This window comes from Petaurus breviceps, unplaced genomic scaffold (assembly GCF_028583685.1).
Source record: "Petaurus breviceps papuanus isolate PSGF00001 unplaced genomic scaffold, PetGlider_PUasm1.0 207, whole genome shotgun sequence".
NCBI lineage: Eukaryota > Metazoa > Chordata > Mammalia > Diprotodontia > Petauridae > Petaurus > Petaurus breviceps.
The window spans coordinates 35781141-35795620 of NW_027185850.1; the positions used below are offsets into that span (position 1 = coordinate 35781141).

General features: G+C 42.6%; 1 protein-coding gene across 5 annotated transcripts in view; it reads right to left on the reverse strand.

Moving 5' to 3' along the window:
* LOC138165103 (volume-regulated anion channel subunit LRRC8B-like) overlaps positions 1 to 14480 on the reverse strand; it is a 97121-nt gene that overhangs the window by 40724 nt on the left and 41917 nt on the right. For 2 of the 5 annotated variants that reach the window (XM_069093275.1, XM_069093273.1), the window contains exon 1: positions 1967 to 2187. The exons of the other annotated variants lie outside the window; for them this stretch is intronic. The gene's annotated coding sequence lies outside the window, so the exon portion shown is untranslated. Of the gene's footprint in view, positions 1 to 1966; positions 2188 to 14480 lie in introns of those variants that run through there. 5 annotated transcript variants of the gene reach the window in all.

The following is a 14480-nucleotide window of genomic DNA, read 5'->3' on the forward strand; positions in this document are numbered from 1 at the left end:
TGAGTGCTGAGCCATTCCCTGGGGATGCTGGAAGTACTGTCAAGAACAGGAGAGGGACTGAAGGATTGGAAATGGGCAACTGTCCTGATTTCCATCCCCACCCCACTCCCAAAAAGGGCATGGGTGGAGTAAAGAAGAGATTCTAGGGGCAGCCAGGTGGCTCAGCAAGTAAGAGCACTGGCTCCAATGTCGGGATGACCTGGGTATCAAATCCTGGGCTCAGACACTTAGCACCACACCCAGAAATAACTGGCCGTGTAACCTTGAGCCAGTTACTTAACCCCGATTGCTTAAAAAAAAAGAAGAAGAAGAGATTCTACAAACTAAGATCAATGAGTTTGATTTCAATTCCTATTGGTGGGTCCATGGGCCAAGAGGTCCAGTAAGGATCAGGCCATTATAAACTTTTTACAAAGGGTGGGAGAATACAAGCACTGCCAGCCTACCTCCCATGGCATTATTTCCCACAGATCTGAAAGGATACAACCTACCAAATTCAGTACCAGTGATTCCAGTAAGCCAATGGGCTGACCTATACATAAGGGAAGAGATGCCAGGACATTTGTGAATAATCTGTATAACCTTAGCATGAAAATTAAGATTAGGGAAATCCACTGTCAGAGCAGCAGAGCAGATAGTGGCACTCTAGGGCCAGGAGTCAAGAAGACTCTTGTTCCTGAGCTCAAATCTGGCCTCAGACACTTACTAGTTGTGTGACCCTGGGCAAGTCACTTCACCCTATTCACCTCAGTTTCCTTGTCTGTAAAATGAGCTGGAGAAGAAAATGGCAAATCCAATGTCTTTGCTAACTCCAAATGGGGTCACAAAGAGTCAGATATGACTGACCAATTGTCAGAATAAACATGGAGGCAGCATTGATCCCACATCCCAATGAATCATGTTTTGACTAACTGGCTTCCTGAAAGTTCCAGCTAAAATCCCAGCTTCTAAGAGAAGCTTTTCCTGATCTCCCCTAATGCTATTGCTTGTCTCCCCCTTATCACCTCCAATTTTTCTTCTAACTTTTCTGTATACAGCTGTTGCTTTCATGCTGTCTTCCTCATTAGACTGTGAGTTCATTGAGAGCAGTTTCTGTTTTTTTTGCATTTCTTTGTATTCTCAGCATTTAGCACATAGTAGGAGCTTAAGAAATGCTTACTGACTGGTAAAGTGCCCAATATCTCTTAATAAAGTTATTAAGTTTATAATAAGACTGCACGTGGTTTAGCTTGGTGGTTCAGTGGATAGAGTGCCAAGCCTGAAGACCTGAGGTCGAATCCAGACTCAGGCACTTACTAGCTGTTTGATCCTGGGCAAGTCAAAAACCACTCCAATGACTTTGCCAAGAAAAGCACCAAATGGAGTCGCGAACAGTCAGACCCAACTGAAGTGACTGAACAACACGTAGAAATGTATAAGACAATAGGGGATTTGGTTTTCTACCTGACTTAGCAACTTCCATGCTGAGATTCTGACACAATTATTTCTAATTCACCTTACAAAATGCATAGTGTAGGCAGTTAGTGTTTGAATTAAATGATTTCCAAAGAGCTTGGCAACATAATCCACAGTGATAGAAGAGCAGCCCTAGCTATGTTGAGGCTTCATTGTAAAAAGGCTGGTGACTAGGTGATAAAAATTTAGGCTCCAGCAACTCAAGAAACTACCTACTAAGGTTTGGAAGAATTTTAGGTGGAGATTATACCCAAAGTTGTAATGAGGGTGAAGTGATTAGGGCTTTGCCAGGGTAGGGTGGAATATTTCGATGGCTCCAATGGTACCATCTGAGGAGTTCTTCCTTCACTGACAGTCCTGCCCCAGCAGCTACTTTCCCCATATTCCGAAGCTCCTAGTTAGAGCTTTAATGTATATGTATACATGAATGCAATCTCCCATCTTTACCCACACAAAGACCCACGTACATCCCACGTTCCCCTAGAGCCCTGCACCAACCCATTGAGATTACCTTGGTTTTTCTAGGGCAGTCACAGAAGGGTTGAAAACTGGCAGATCATATCAAAAAGCGGGAGTCAAAAGAAACATCAGATGTCATCTTGTCCAACCCCTATAACATTCATTACAAACAGCCATCTTACCACTCTCATTCCTTCCTCTTCTCCCTCCCCTCCCCTTCCCACTGCTTAAGGTCTTATTCATTTATAGCACAGTGCTTGCCACGTAATAGGCACTATATAAATGTTTATTCTCTTCAATTCCCCTATATTTTAAACATGGAGAAGTAAACTTACTGCCTCACGAGTTAGCCCATTCTACTCTGGACAGCTCCAAAGGTTACATCCTCACCTTTGGATCCTTGAATGTGGGTGTTTCCCTAAAGGTCTGTTCTTAACCCTTTCTTTCTCTATTTTTCATGGCAATTCTGTTCTTCCCTCTTTACTACCTTTTCCTTCCTTTCTTCATTCTTTCCCTCCCTCTTCCATTTTCTTTTTGAGACTAAGTCCCCCCTCCCCACCCAGGCTAAAATGTAGCAGTCATTCATAGGCCAGTTCCATCACTGACTGGCACAAAACTTTGACTCTTTCCAATCTGAGCTGGTTTATTCTACCTTAGGCAGCCTGGTTCCCCCTTGTCTGCCTCCTCCCTGTTTTCCCAGATTCTCATCATATCCATACCAGAGACTGAGTATAGATGCCTGATTGACTTTGGTCCTGCCACAACTTAGAACTCTAGAGTTCAAAAGATCCACCAGCTTTAGCCTCTCCAGAAGCAGGGATTATGGCTGTGGGCCACCATTATTGGCTATGGCAGTAGCTTTCACTTGCCATGGTCTCAACTACTACCCTACTGCAGATGACACTCAAATCTTAACCACAAGCCATGACCTCTCTGAGCTCCAGGTGGTTTCTAAGACATATCCACCTAGATGTACTATAACTCCTTCAATTCAGTAACTAAAACCAAGCTCAATAGATTTTCTACCAACTCTTCTCTTTCTCCTTCTCAAATGACTATTTCTGTCAAACAGTGAAGGCAATAATCTCTTAATTTTCCATGTCTGTATCCTCAAGAGGTCATGATTGTGACCCTTCCCTTCTCTCACTTCCATTCAACAAATATATATTAAACACCTCTATTTAAAGCATGTCCAATCAATGACCAACTCTTGGTTATCATTTTCCACATCGGTCTTTTCCTTTCTAGTCCTATGTCCACTACCCCAAAAAAGGCCTTCATCACCATCTGTCTATGAAAGAAGTTTTCAAACTTTTTGGTCTGATGACCCCTTTACAGGTTTAAAAATACCAAAGCCCTCAAAGAATTTTTGTTTGTTCAGGTTACATATATTGATATTTAAAATGAAAAAATTTAGTATTATTATGAAAACAATTTTGGCCTTGGAAATCCCCCAGGAGTCCTCAGACTTACTTTGAGAACCATTGACCTAGATTATTGACTCTTTAAAGAGCTTCTGCCTCAGTTCTCTTCCCACCCACTTCCAATCCATCACTCATCAGCCTAACAGGCCAAGATGGCATAAGCCTATATCTGATTTTGTCAATGAATGTTTGAAAAGGGATTATTAAACACTTCTGATGTGCCAAGTATTCTGCTAAACTCTGGGATACAAACAGAAAAGGGGGACAGGCCTTGCCCTCAAGGTCCTTATGATATAATTAGGAGGCAACACATATAATAGTTTAGCTGCTGAGGACCAGAACTTAAAAATTTTGTCATTTCCTATTAACAATCAAGCTAAGTTCAACTTCCTTTCCCTGGCATTCAAGGCCCCTTGTGATCTAAAACAATTCTACCATGGATCCCCTCCAAACCCTCGACATCCAGCCAAACAATGACTTTGCTCTCTCTTACATTCCTGTGCCTTTATTTACAGAGTTCCTTTTTCCTAGAATTCCCTTTTTCCTTCTTCACTTGTTGAATTTCTATCATTTTTTTTGGGGGGGGGGGAGGCAAGTGGGGGTAAGTGACTTGACCAGGATGACACAGCTAGGAAATATCTGACACAGGATTTGAACTCAGATCCTCCTCTCTTTGGGATTAGTGCTCTATCTACTTAGCTGCCCCCCATCCTTTAAATTTGAATTAAAATGCTATCTCTTTCAGGAAGGCTTGCTTGCTTCCTTGGGTCAGTAATAACTTTTCACTTCGGACTTCACATCACACACTGCCCTTCTCTCACACTTACTAAAGCTGGCTACAGCACTGGGCCTGGAGAAAGGAAGACTTTAATTCCAATTCAACCATATGTGAGGTCTAGTTACCAGCTATGTGACTCCAGACAAGTCACTTCATTTCTGTCTGCCTCAATTTCTCCATCCATTAAACAGTGTTAATACTAGCATCTACTTATCACTGCTGTTGGGAGGAGAAGAGGTAAAATGCTTTCCCAACCTTAAGGTGCTACAGAAATGCTCCCTCTTATTCTATGTGTGGTGCAGTGAATACAGCACTGAGCTTCGAATCAGGAAGACTCATCTTCCTGAGTTCAAATCTAGCCTCAGACATTACCTACCCATTTGACCCTGGGCAGGTCACTTAACCCTATTTGCCTCAGTTTCCTCATCTGTAAAATGAATTAGAGAAGAAAATAGCAAAACACTACAGTATTTTTGCCAAGAAAACCCCAAACGGGGTCATGAAGAGTTGGACATGACTAAGACAATTCAACAACAAATTCTAAGACAGCGATAGGTAACTACTCCCTCTATTTAACTGTAAGCTCCCTGAGAAAAAGGATGTGGACTTCTCCCTTGCTCTTTGGACAGCACTCTCTCAGAATAACAAACATTTGTTGTTATTTATTGTATGTCTTTGGTGTTTCTCCAAAACACCCAAAACCTAACTGCGAAACATCAAATGCTTAACTACTGTTGTTGAAAAGCATGACTTCTTGTGCCCATCCACCCAATGGAAATGGGTGTGGAAGAGGTTAATTCCCAAGGGCAGCACCTTAATAGGTCCTTGTCTGGCAAAAGGCCCCCTTTGAAAAATAGTTTGAACAGGAGATTGTCTATGACCTTGGGGATTTATCTTGAAAGGAAAGAAAATTGTTTAGAGAATGAAATTTATTTTCAGAACTTGGTCTGCAAAGAAGACAAAATAGCTAACATCTCAAGGTCAGTGTCATTCTCTAGCATCTAAACTCTTAACCGGAGTCGAAAGAAACCTCCCAAGGGTTTAGCCAGAAAGAGAAGCAGCTCCTTCTTTCACTGTTAAAATCCAACAATTTCTGGGTCATTCTGCTGCTCTTCAGCCCACTTATGCAGGGTAGTCACAACAGGCCATTATTTTTCTTAAATGTCATTTCATTCAATCAGATGTTTTTAAATCCCCAATTTTTCTGGCTCCTATCATCAATGTTTCATGCACTTGTCAAAAACGAGTATTGGCCAGTGGCTCTTAACTACACCAGAAAATCAAAGTGACTTTAAAAGCATTTTCCTGAAAAAATTGCTCAAACCGATACTTGCACATTAAGTTGACCAAATGGGAATGACATATTGGCCAGCATTGTACTGGAATGGAAGTCAGAACCTGGGTTCAAATTCTTCCTCTATCACTTCCTAGCTATGTGACTGACCTTGGGCAAGTCACTCAAACCCATCTTTGGGTTAAATAAGAGGGTTGGAAGAGATGTCCCCGAAGGTCTCTCCTACCTTCAAACTGGTAATCTGATGACATCAGCAGGAATTGCATAGGTCAAGAGGGCACATTGGGGGGGAGGGGAAGCCCCCACAGAGATGAGCTCACCACCTCATCAAGGTATCCAAGGATGTTGTTCATGAGGTAAAACCAAATCAGGCCCTGCCACTTCTTTACCACATCCCAGAAGGAAAAATATGGAGAGGTTCTGGGTATGAGCACTGGGTTAGAAATAGGTCACCAAGGAGAAAGTATGCTTCTATGCCGGGTAAGCTTTTATCCTCTTCTAAGCAATCAGTCAAAGCTGCACAGCTATCTCCTCTCTGCCTAATGGACTGCTTCACTTTGTCAAAATCACTGGTTCTCACATTACTGCTCCTGCTGGGTCAAGAGTACTTCTGGCTTCTATAACAGTGAGGCTAGGTTTTTCTTATACAGAGTTTTTAACATGGCATTATGCATGAAAATTGCCTCATTTAAGAGTTCTCTGAATTCAGAACAGCTGACTCACTGAGATGTGGTGAATATGGCACTGGACTTGGAGCCAGAAAGGCCTGAGTTCAAATCCTGTGTGCTCTTGGATAAGAATCTCTTTGTGTTTCAGTTTCCTCTAATGTAAAACAAGAAGGTTGGACTAGCTGTCCCCTATGGTCTTTTCCAGACCTTAATCTAGGACTCTTTAATCAATCCTATTCTATAAACTATTCTTTTTAAGACCACATCCAGGTCTCCCCAATAACTGCTTAATATCTTCAATTATTTATTTATGTTAACTAAAATCTGATCTCTCAGAAAGGCTGGAAGATGGCAAACACCACAATCGCTAAGGTATCTGCCACAACAGTTTACTCTCCTCCATATTGGCTTCCTTTAGTGTTCATCTAAGAATAATACAGGGAAGGAGACATAGGAACATGCTAGAAATATCCAGGGTTAGTTCTATGGAATTGTTTGGGATAGAACTGGTCTGACCTGACAGATGGGCAGAAGGATGTTCAGTTCATACCAGGAAAACACAAGTAATTAAAAGAAGTCAAGGGACCAAACCCATTGGCACTGAGCATCAAGTATTTGGACAAACTCTTGGATCTCTCTGCAGATGACTCCCAAATCTATCTGTCTCACCCATATCTCTCTGGTGAGTTCCAGTCCCACATCTCTAACCGTTGGCATGACATGTCAACCTAGATGTCCCATTGGCATCTCAAATTCAACAGATCCAAACAAAATCCAGCATCTTTATTGTAAGTTTCCCTCTGCCCCCTAAGTGCCTTCTTTCTATCCAGGTTGCCACTATCCTTCTAATCACTCAAGTTTGCAACCTTGGAATCATTCTTGACTTGGCACTTTTAATCATCTCCACAACCAATCTATTGCCAAGTTTGCCGATTCTGCATCCATAATATCTCTTGTATCTTTCCCCTTTCTACTCTACCACCCTAGTTCAACCCCACCCCCTTCACCTGCACTACTGCAAATGGCCTCTTAATTGGTCTCCCTCTCACTAACAGTCTCTACTCAGCTGCCAAATTCTTATTCCTAAAGCCTAGACATGACCATGTCACTCTCCTGCTGACAAAGTCTTAGTGACTCACTCTTGCCTCCAGACTCAAGAATAAATTCCCTGAACATTTAATGCTTTTTACAATATGACTCCAAACAACTTTTTCCCGTATAATTACATATCACTTCCCTCATGAACTCTATGTTCCAGCCAGATTAGCCTACCTACTGTTCTCCATATATGACATTCCACCTCTAGCCTCCACAGCTTTGTCCAGGCTGTGCCTTATGCCTGAATTGGTCTCCAACCTTAGGTGCCTTGAAGTTTATAAGTCACTTTAAGACTCAGTGCAAATTGTACCTTCCACCTAAGGTTTGAGGGAAGGGGATTAGAGCAGCAAGTGGTGGTTGGAATCGAGTGACCCACACTGACTTCATTCAGTTCTGGAGCTAGCTCAGTTCTCCATTCAATTATGGGTCTAGTTCAATTTCTGTCCTATGAGAAAAGTTTATTCAGTTGTGGAAATTGGAAGAAAACCCTATAGCATTGTTTGAACCTAGCCCCTGTTTGGCTGGGAAACTGCACCACCTTTCTCTGCTGTTTAGAGACCCTTGACCAAGGACACAGGTTATGCTGACCAGAAACACATTTAGATCCAAAGACTGATTCAAGCAGTTTTCTCACAACTGTACATCTCAAGCAATCCAAATGGCCTGCACTGATCAGTTATCCCCAGCTCCTTCAGTCATCACATGGCAAAGGTGCTAGTCATCATCCTGGTCACCCTCCTCTGGACACTGTCCATGTAGTCATTGTCCTTCATTCAGTGTGGTGCGTGGAGCTGAACACAATTCTCCAGAAGCGGTAGAATCACAGTAGAGTATTCTGGGAGAATGACTGCCTGTGGTCTGGATATGATGCCTCCTTAAAGGCAGACTAGAATCTCAGAAGCCCTTTGAGTCTCAGCGAGACTCCTGCAATGACCTTCCAGTTGGTCTATCTCACACCAACCCATCCTCAACTCAGCTGCCAAAGTGATTTTTCCAAAGGGGAAGATCTGATCATGCCACCCTACACCCCCCCATTCAATAAAGTCCAAATATAAAATTCTCTCTGGTCTTTACTGCCCTCCACAATATGGCCTGGTCCCTTTCTGTCTTTTCAGCTTCTTCATGCAGTCCTTTACTCTTAATTAAGTCAAGTAGTCCTTCTTCCTATTGCACACATTCTCATTCTGTCGCCCTGTGTTTAGTGGACATCCACCATCAATGGACTACACTCGTTCCTCCTACCTTTCTACCAACATTTCTTAGAAATCCCTTACTTCTCCAATACTCAGTCCAAGTACCACCTTCTGTACAAAACCATTGTGATCCTCTCTCAAAATTATCTCGTGTGTGTGTGTGTGTGTGTCTTCCTATGTAGAATATAAGCTCTTTGAGGCCAAGGATTGTTTAATTTTTATCCCTGTATTCCCCCAACATTAAGCACATAGTATGTGCTTAATAAATGCTTAATGGCTGACTGGCTATCTGTTAAGCCTAACATTAACTGACCACAACATATCATGGCAGGTAGTTGGAAAAGGGTCCCTTCATTCTGAGGGCCAACCTGGGAGCTATGGCTGTGGAAGGGAGCGTAGAGGAAGAGTCTCTCCACTTGCACAATAAGTTTGGGATGACCTTCCCTATATAAAACCATCTAATATAGGCGTTACCTGGAAATATAAGCACAGGATTTTGGAATCAGGGCAAGGTCGTGCTGTGGTGCAGTGACCCAAATTAAGACATGGAACACTAATGACACAACTCTGGAAAATAATTTATCTTCCCTGGGAACTGATGCCCAGTGATTGCCTAGGAAACAGATGTGTGAGGAATGGGAATTTTTCCCCCAAATTGCTATGACATACTTCCTTCTGTTTTCATTTGTCTTGACTGTATAATCCATATTCAAGAAATATTTTTCTATTTATATTTGAGAACACCATCTGTTTCCATTCTCCTTCTCCCAGAGGAGGGCATTGGCTGTGGAGGGTCGGCTTCATCTTTACGGGCTGAGTTGGTGGGATAGAGCTGTGTGTGTTAGCCCCAAATGTAGCCAGAATCATAGCACCAGGGGATTTTAGAACTGGAAGGACCCTTCCGAGAAGAGCTAGCCTAGCCTCCCTCATTTTACAGACAAGAAAACTGAGTACTCAATAGGTGAAGTGCCTTGCTCAAGGTCCCCCAAGAATAGAAGGTTGAGTGCAGGATTCAAATCTAGGTCTTTTTGACCTTGGATTTCATGCTCTTCCACTAACCCCGGGGTGGGGAACCTGCAGCCTGGAGGCCACATGTGGCCTTCTAGGTCCTCAGGTGTGGATTTTGACCAAGGCCAAGTTTTACAGAACAAATTAAGAGGATTTGTTTCATGAAGTTTGGATTCGGCCAAAGGGCCACACTTGAGGACCTAAAGGGCCACATGTGGCCTCGAGATCACAGGTTCCCCACCCCTGTGTCCAAAATTGGAATGGACTGGGTCTCAGGATGTAGCAAGTTTTCCATCACTGGAGATCTTCAGTCACTGAAAGGTTGCTTGCAGCACAAATCCTAGAATCACAGAATCAGACACTGAACAGCAACACTTACTATTCTGTGTTGAGTGCAGCAATGGGGGAGAGACAAGAAGTCAGTAGTCAATAAACACTTATTAAGCTCCTACTAACACACACAGGGCTTAGTTCTCATAAGACATTACCTGACATTATGGAGCAGAGGAATGCAGGATTGCAGGTTAGAGCGAGAACTCTGAGGTAGTTTAGTCTAGCTTAGCCCAGTCCAGTCCAGTCTAGTCTAATCCAGTCCAGTCCAGTCTAGTCTCATCCAGTTTTCTTATTTTACAGAAGAGGAAAAGGGGGCCCAAAGAAATAAAGGGAGCTGCTCAGCATCACACAGAGGCAGATCCAGGATTAAAACCAAGGTCACCCAGAGCCTCAGAATGCAGGGTTTCTTCCAGTGCCACTCTAGTCTGGGAGGGTGTAATGATAATGGTAATTTGAAGATCTTCCCTGCCCCTTGTATTCGCAATCAAACAGGTACTTAGCCTTTTGTTCCAAGTTCATGATTATGTCAAGTATGAAGACCCAGAACTTGGAAATCCCACAGTGGGATGGACTTGTTGACATAACAGGAAGGGTCAGAACAGGGAGGAGCTAATACCATATATAAGGAAAAGCCCAAGGGAGAGAGGCCAGAACTTCTAGGAGCTTGTAAGCATCTGGAGGCTGCGTTGCTATTGCTGGAGAGAGAGAAGAGAACTGAGAACTGAATTGAGAAGAAATGAGAAGAGAAATGAGAACTGAGGACTGAACTGAGAATTGAGAAGAATTGTGAAATGAGAAGAGAGGAGAACTGGAAAAAGGCACAGCTGTGGTGCTAGAACTTTGTCTGGCTGTTTTGATGTTACTTTGTCAGATTCGTCTCCTGATAGAAGATGGTGCTGTTGTTAGAAGCCCTGGGACCTTGGTGCTGATTCAGAAGCCCCGAAAGAGGCTTTTCTTGTTGTATGTTTATAGAAATCCTGGAGGAGGGTCTTCCTGATGTTTTCAGAGGCCCAGGAACTATACTGATGATTTGTATTGATTCCTCAGACCTTGTTGTTGGGTCTATGTTGATTTCACAGGCAGAAAGTAAATTGATGAGGATGCCGGCAAAGTATATGAATGTTATTGTGGATTTGTTAAGCTTTGTCTTCCCAGGAATAGAAACTGTGAAGGACTTGAGGTGGACCAGACACTGTGAGCTTCAGTATGGAACAGGAACTGAAAAAGAAGCTGGACAAGGAATTGAGAGCTATCTGTCTTTGAATCCAGGTGGCAGTTAGATAGATTCAGGCAGGAGCTGGGACCATGGAAGAAGAACCATGGAGGCTGAGAGCCTGCCTCAAGTCAAGATGAAAAGACCTCTCCTTGGGTATTTAATGCAAACTGAGAAAATCGTGACTTACTGTGGCCTAGGGGTGGAGAACTCTGACCTTTGTACTTTGTGTCAATTAAGGAGGCAAGCCTCCTTAAGGATGGTTGAATTAAGGACTTACTAAATGAATGTTATCTTTTGCTTAAAACTATGTGACCACTTTGGTGAAAACGATGTGGCTACTTTAGTAATAAGTTGTTAAGTTATAACATTGTGAATGCTGTACTTTGATTTCTGTGAATGTTTTGTCTTAGTTTGTTACTGAATAAATAGAGAGTTCACTACACTGCATAATCAGAATCTTGAAGCTGTTCATAGCAGCAGTACTCTGGAAAGCTGCCGGGTTAATACACAAACATTGAGGGGAACAGAATGCACAGCCCTATGTAAATGAGGGTGTTACTGCACCTCAGGGATAATGGAGAAGGTCCTAGGTTACTTAACCAGGAAGGAGCAGTCAGAAAGGTGGTGGCTTTCCAATGGGGCTTGAAAGGAGGAGTAAGAATGCAGCAATTAAGTGACTCAGAGCAGGGCCTGGAGTCAGGAAGACTTATCTTCCCGAGTTCATATCTGTCCTCAGACACGTACTAATTGTGTGACCCTAAGCAAGTCACGTAACCCTGTTTGCCTCAGTTTCCTCATCTATAAAATGAGCTGGAGAAGGAAATGGCCAGCCACTCCAGGATCTTTGCCAAGAAAACCCCAAATGGGGTCAAGAAGAGTCAGATGCAACTGAAAATGACTGAACAACAACAAGAATTCAACAGATAAAAGGAAGGAAGGAGTCTTTAATTTAAAATGGCTGACAAGCAACCTCCTGGTGCTAAGCCTGGAGGATGCAAAAAGAAAAGTGAGGGCTTCTGCCCTTGAGGAACTTACATTCTAACCTGTCTAGACCCATAAATCTCTTCAGCCTCACTCCCCAGCTGAAATATCTATGGCCTGCCCACAGAGGAGAAACTACAAACTGCTTAACCCGACATTGAGAGCCCTCTACAATCTGGCTCCAGATTCCATGACCAGCTGCATTTCATCCTCGTCCCCTTCATACAGCAAGACTAGGCTACAGGCTACTGTCAAAACTGATTAAATTGTTAACATGATGTTAAAATGTTAGAAGTTGGGAACTCCTGCTCGAGACAATCTAGGTTATAGATTGGGGGAGGGGGCTGGATGTCAATATGGGAGAATATGGGCAGGATTTCAGGGAAGAGAAGATGGGCCAGGTTTTGGGAGATGGTTAGAATCTGGGTTGTTGTGGAGGTGGTGGTTGTTATTATTATTGTTCATCCCTCATTCTCCAAGAGGACAATGATATCCGGGAGGTGATGCCATGACAGAAAAGGAGGAAAAGGGGTACAGAAGATCTCAAACTTCAAGGCATCTTACAGACCCTCTAGAGAACCACTGCTCTTTATTGATGAAGAAAACGAGGCTTAGACAGGTTCAATGATTTGCCTCGCATCACAGGGTAGGATTTGAACCCAGGTCTTTGAATCCAAAGTCATTATTCTTCCCAATGCATCATGCTGCCTTTCCATAAAGGCCCAAGGGGTATTCACTTGGCATCAAGCAGGACAGTTGGTTAGAAAAGGGTTTCTTGGGGGTGGCTAGGTGGCACAGTGAATGGAGCACAGGCCTTGGAGTCAGGAGGACCTGAGTTCAAATCTTGCCTCAGACACTTAACACAAAAAACTAGCTGTGTGACCTTGGGCAAGTCATTTAACCCCAGTTGCCCTACCTTCCCCCCTCAAAAAAAAAAAAAAAAGAAAAGGGCTTTTACAGAAAGGAAACAGGAGATATGGTTGGAAAGAGTGCCTGGGGTCAAATACAAAGCTTAATAATAAACGTTTGGGACTTTTTTCTCCTTTTTTTTTTTAATCTTTAAGAGATGGAGCTCTAGAAAGGAAAGGTTCTCTGTGCTTCTTCATTGAAAAAATGTAGGTGACATAAAAAGCAAAAGATAACAATTAGGAAAAAAATTAAATTTTTAAAAGTAGATGCCTATTCCTTGAGGAAGGTTTCAACAAATTATGGTAGAGGCACAGGATGGAAACAATAAATACAATGAAATTAGAGAAGCCTGGGGAAACTTACATGGACTAATGTAACTAATAAAGTCAGCAGAACCAAGAAAACAAAATGTACTGTGACTATGGTGATGTCAAGGGAAATACCACCATAAAACAAATCAGTTAATCGATTAACATTTAAATAAATCATCAATAAACATTCAAATAAATGTTTATTGACTGATTGAACAAATGAAAATGCATGTTGAAAAATTACAAAGAATTGGAGCTTGGCACCCCGATGAGATTGGAAAAGATAACTGTCCTATTAGCCTACTCTTTTGCAGAAGTGGAGGGGTCCAAGGCTATAGAACAACCACACAGAATATCAGATGGTTTCCTTCCTTCCGGCTTTTTGGAGGGCAATTGGGGTTAAGTGACTTGCCCAAAGTCACACGGCTAGCGTGTCAAGTGTCTGAGGCTGGATTTGAACTCAGGTCCTCCTGACTCCAGGGCCAGTGCTCTATTCACTGTACCACCTAGCTGACCCTTTTCTCTTTTCTTTAAAAAAAAAATCCCTTGCTATATAAAGGATGGCTCTCCAGGAAAGGAAGGAATAAGCATGGGTTTTGTTTGTTCTTTGGAATTTTTTTTTGGAAGGGGGAAAGCAACGCAATTGGGCTTAAGTGACTTGCCCAAGGTCACACAGCTAGTGTCAAGTGTCTGAGGTTGAATTTGAACTCAGGTCCCCCTGAATTCAGGGCCTGTGCTCTATTCACTGTGCCACCTAGCTGCCCCAATAAGCATGTTTTCAAGTGCCTACTATATGTACTTTATGTACACTGTGCTAAGCAATTTACAAATATCTCATTTGGCCCTCACAACAACCCTGGGAAGTAGATGCTATTGTGATCCCCATTTTATAGTTGATTAAACTCACCTGGATAAAGGTGAAGTGACTTGCCCAAGGTCACACAGCTAGTAAATGTCTGAGGCTGGATTTGAAGTCAGGTCTGACTCTAGACCCAGAGTTCTTAACCACTGGGAAACTTAGCTGCCTCATGGGAAGGCATGGGGTTGGGAATGAGCCACAGAGGTAAATTTAGGTGATGTTAAGAAAGAGATAACAATAAAATTTATTTTTAAAAATGAAACGAAAGGTTTTAAAATGAATTACTGGGAAAGTCTTAAATGTGATGCTAAGAAGCTTGGCTTTTTCCCCTTTGGTGATAGGAAGCTATTAAAGGCTTTTTAATATTGGGGCAGTGTGACCACGCATGAGAAAGATGAGCCTGCAGGATGAATTTCAGCAGGTAGAGACTGGGGGCAGGGAAGAGGCCATTACAGGTGTCCAACTGAGAGATAAAGCTCAGAAGATCAATAAAA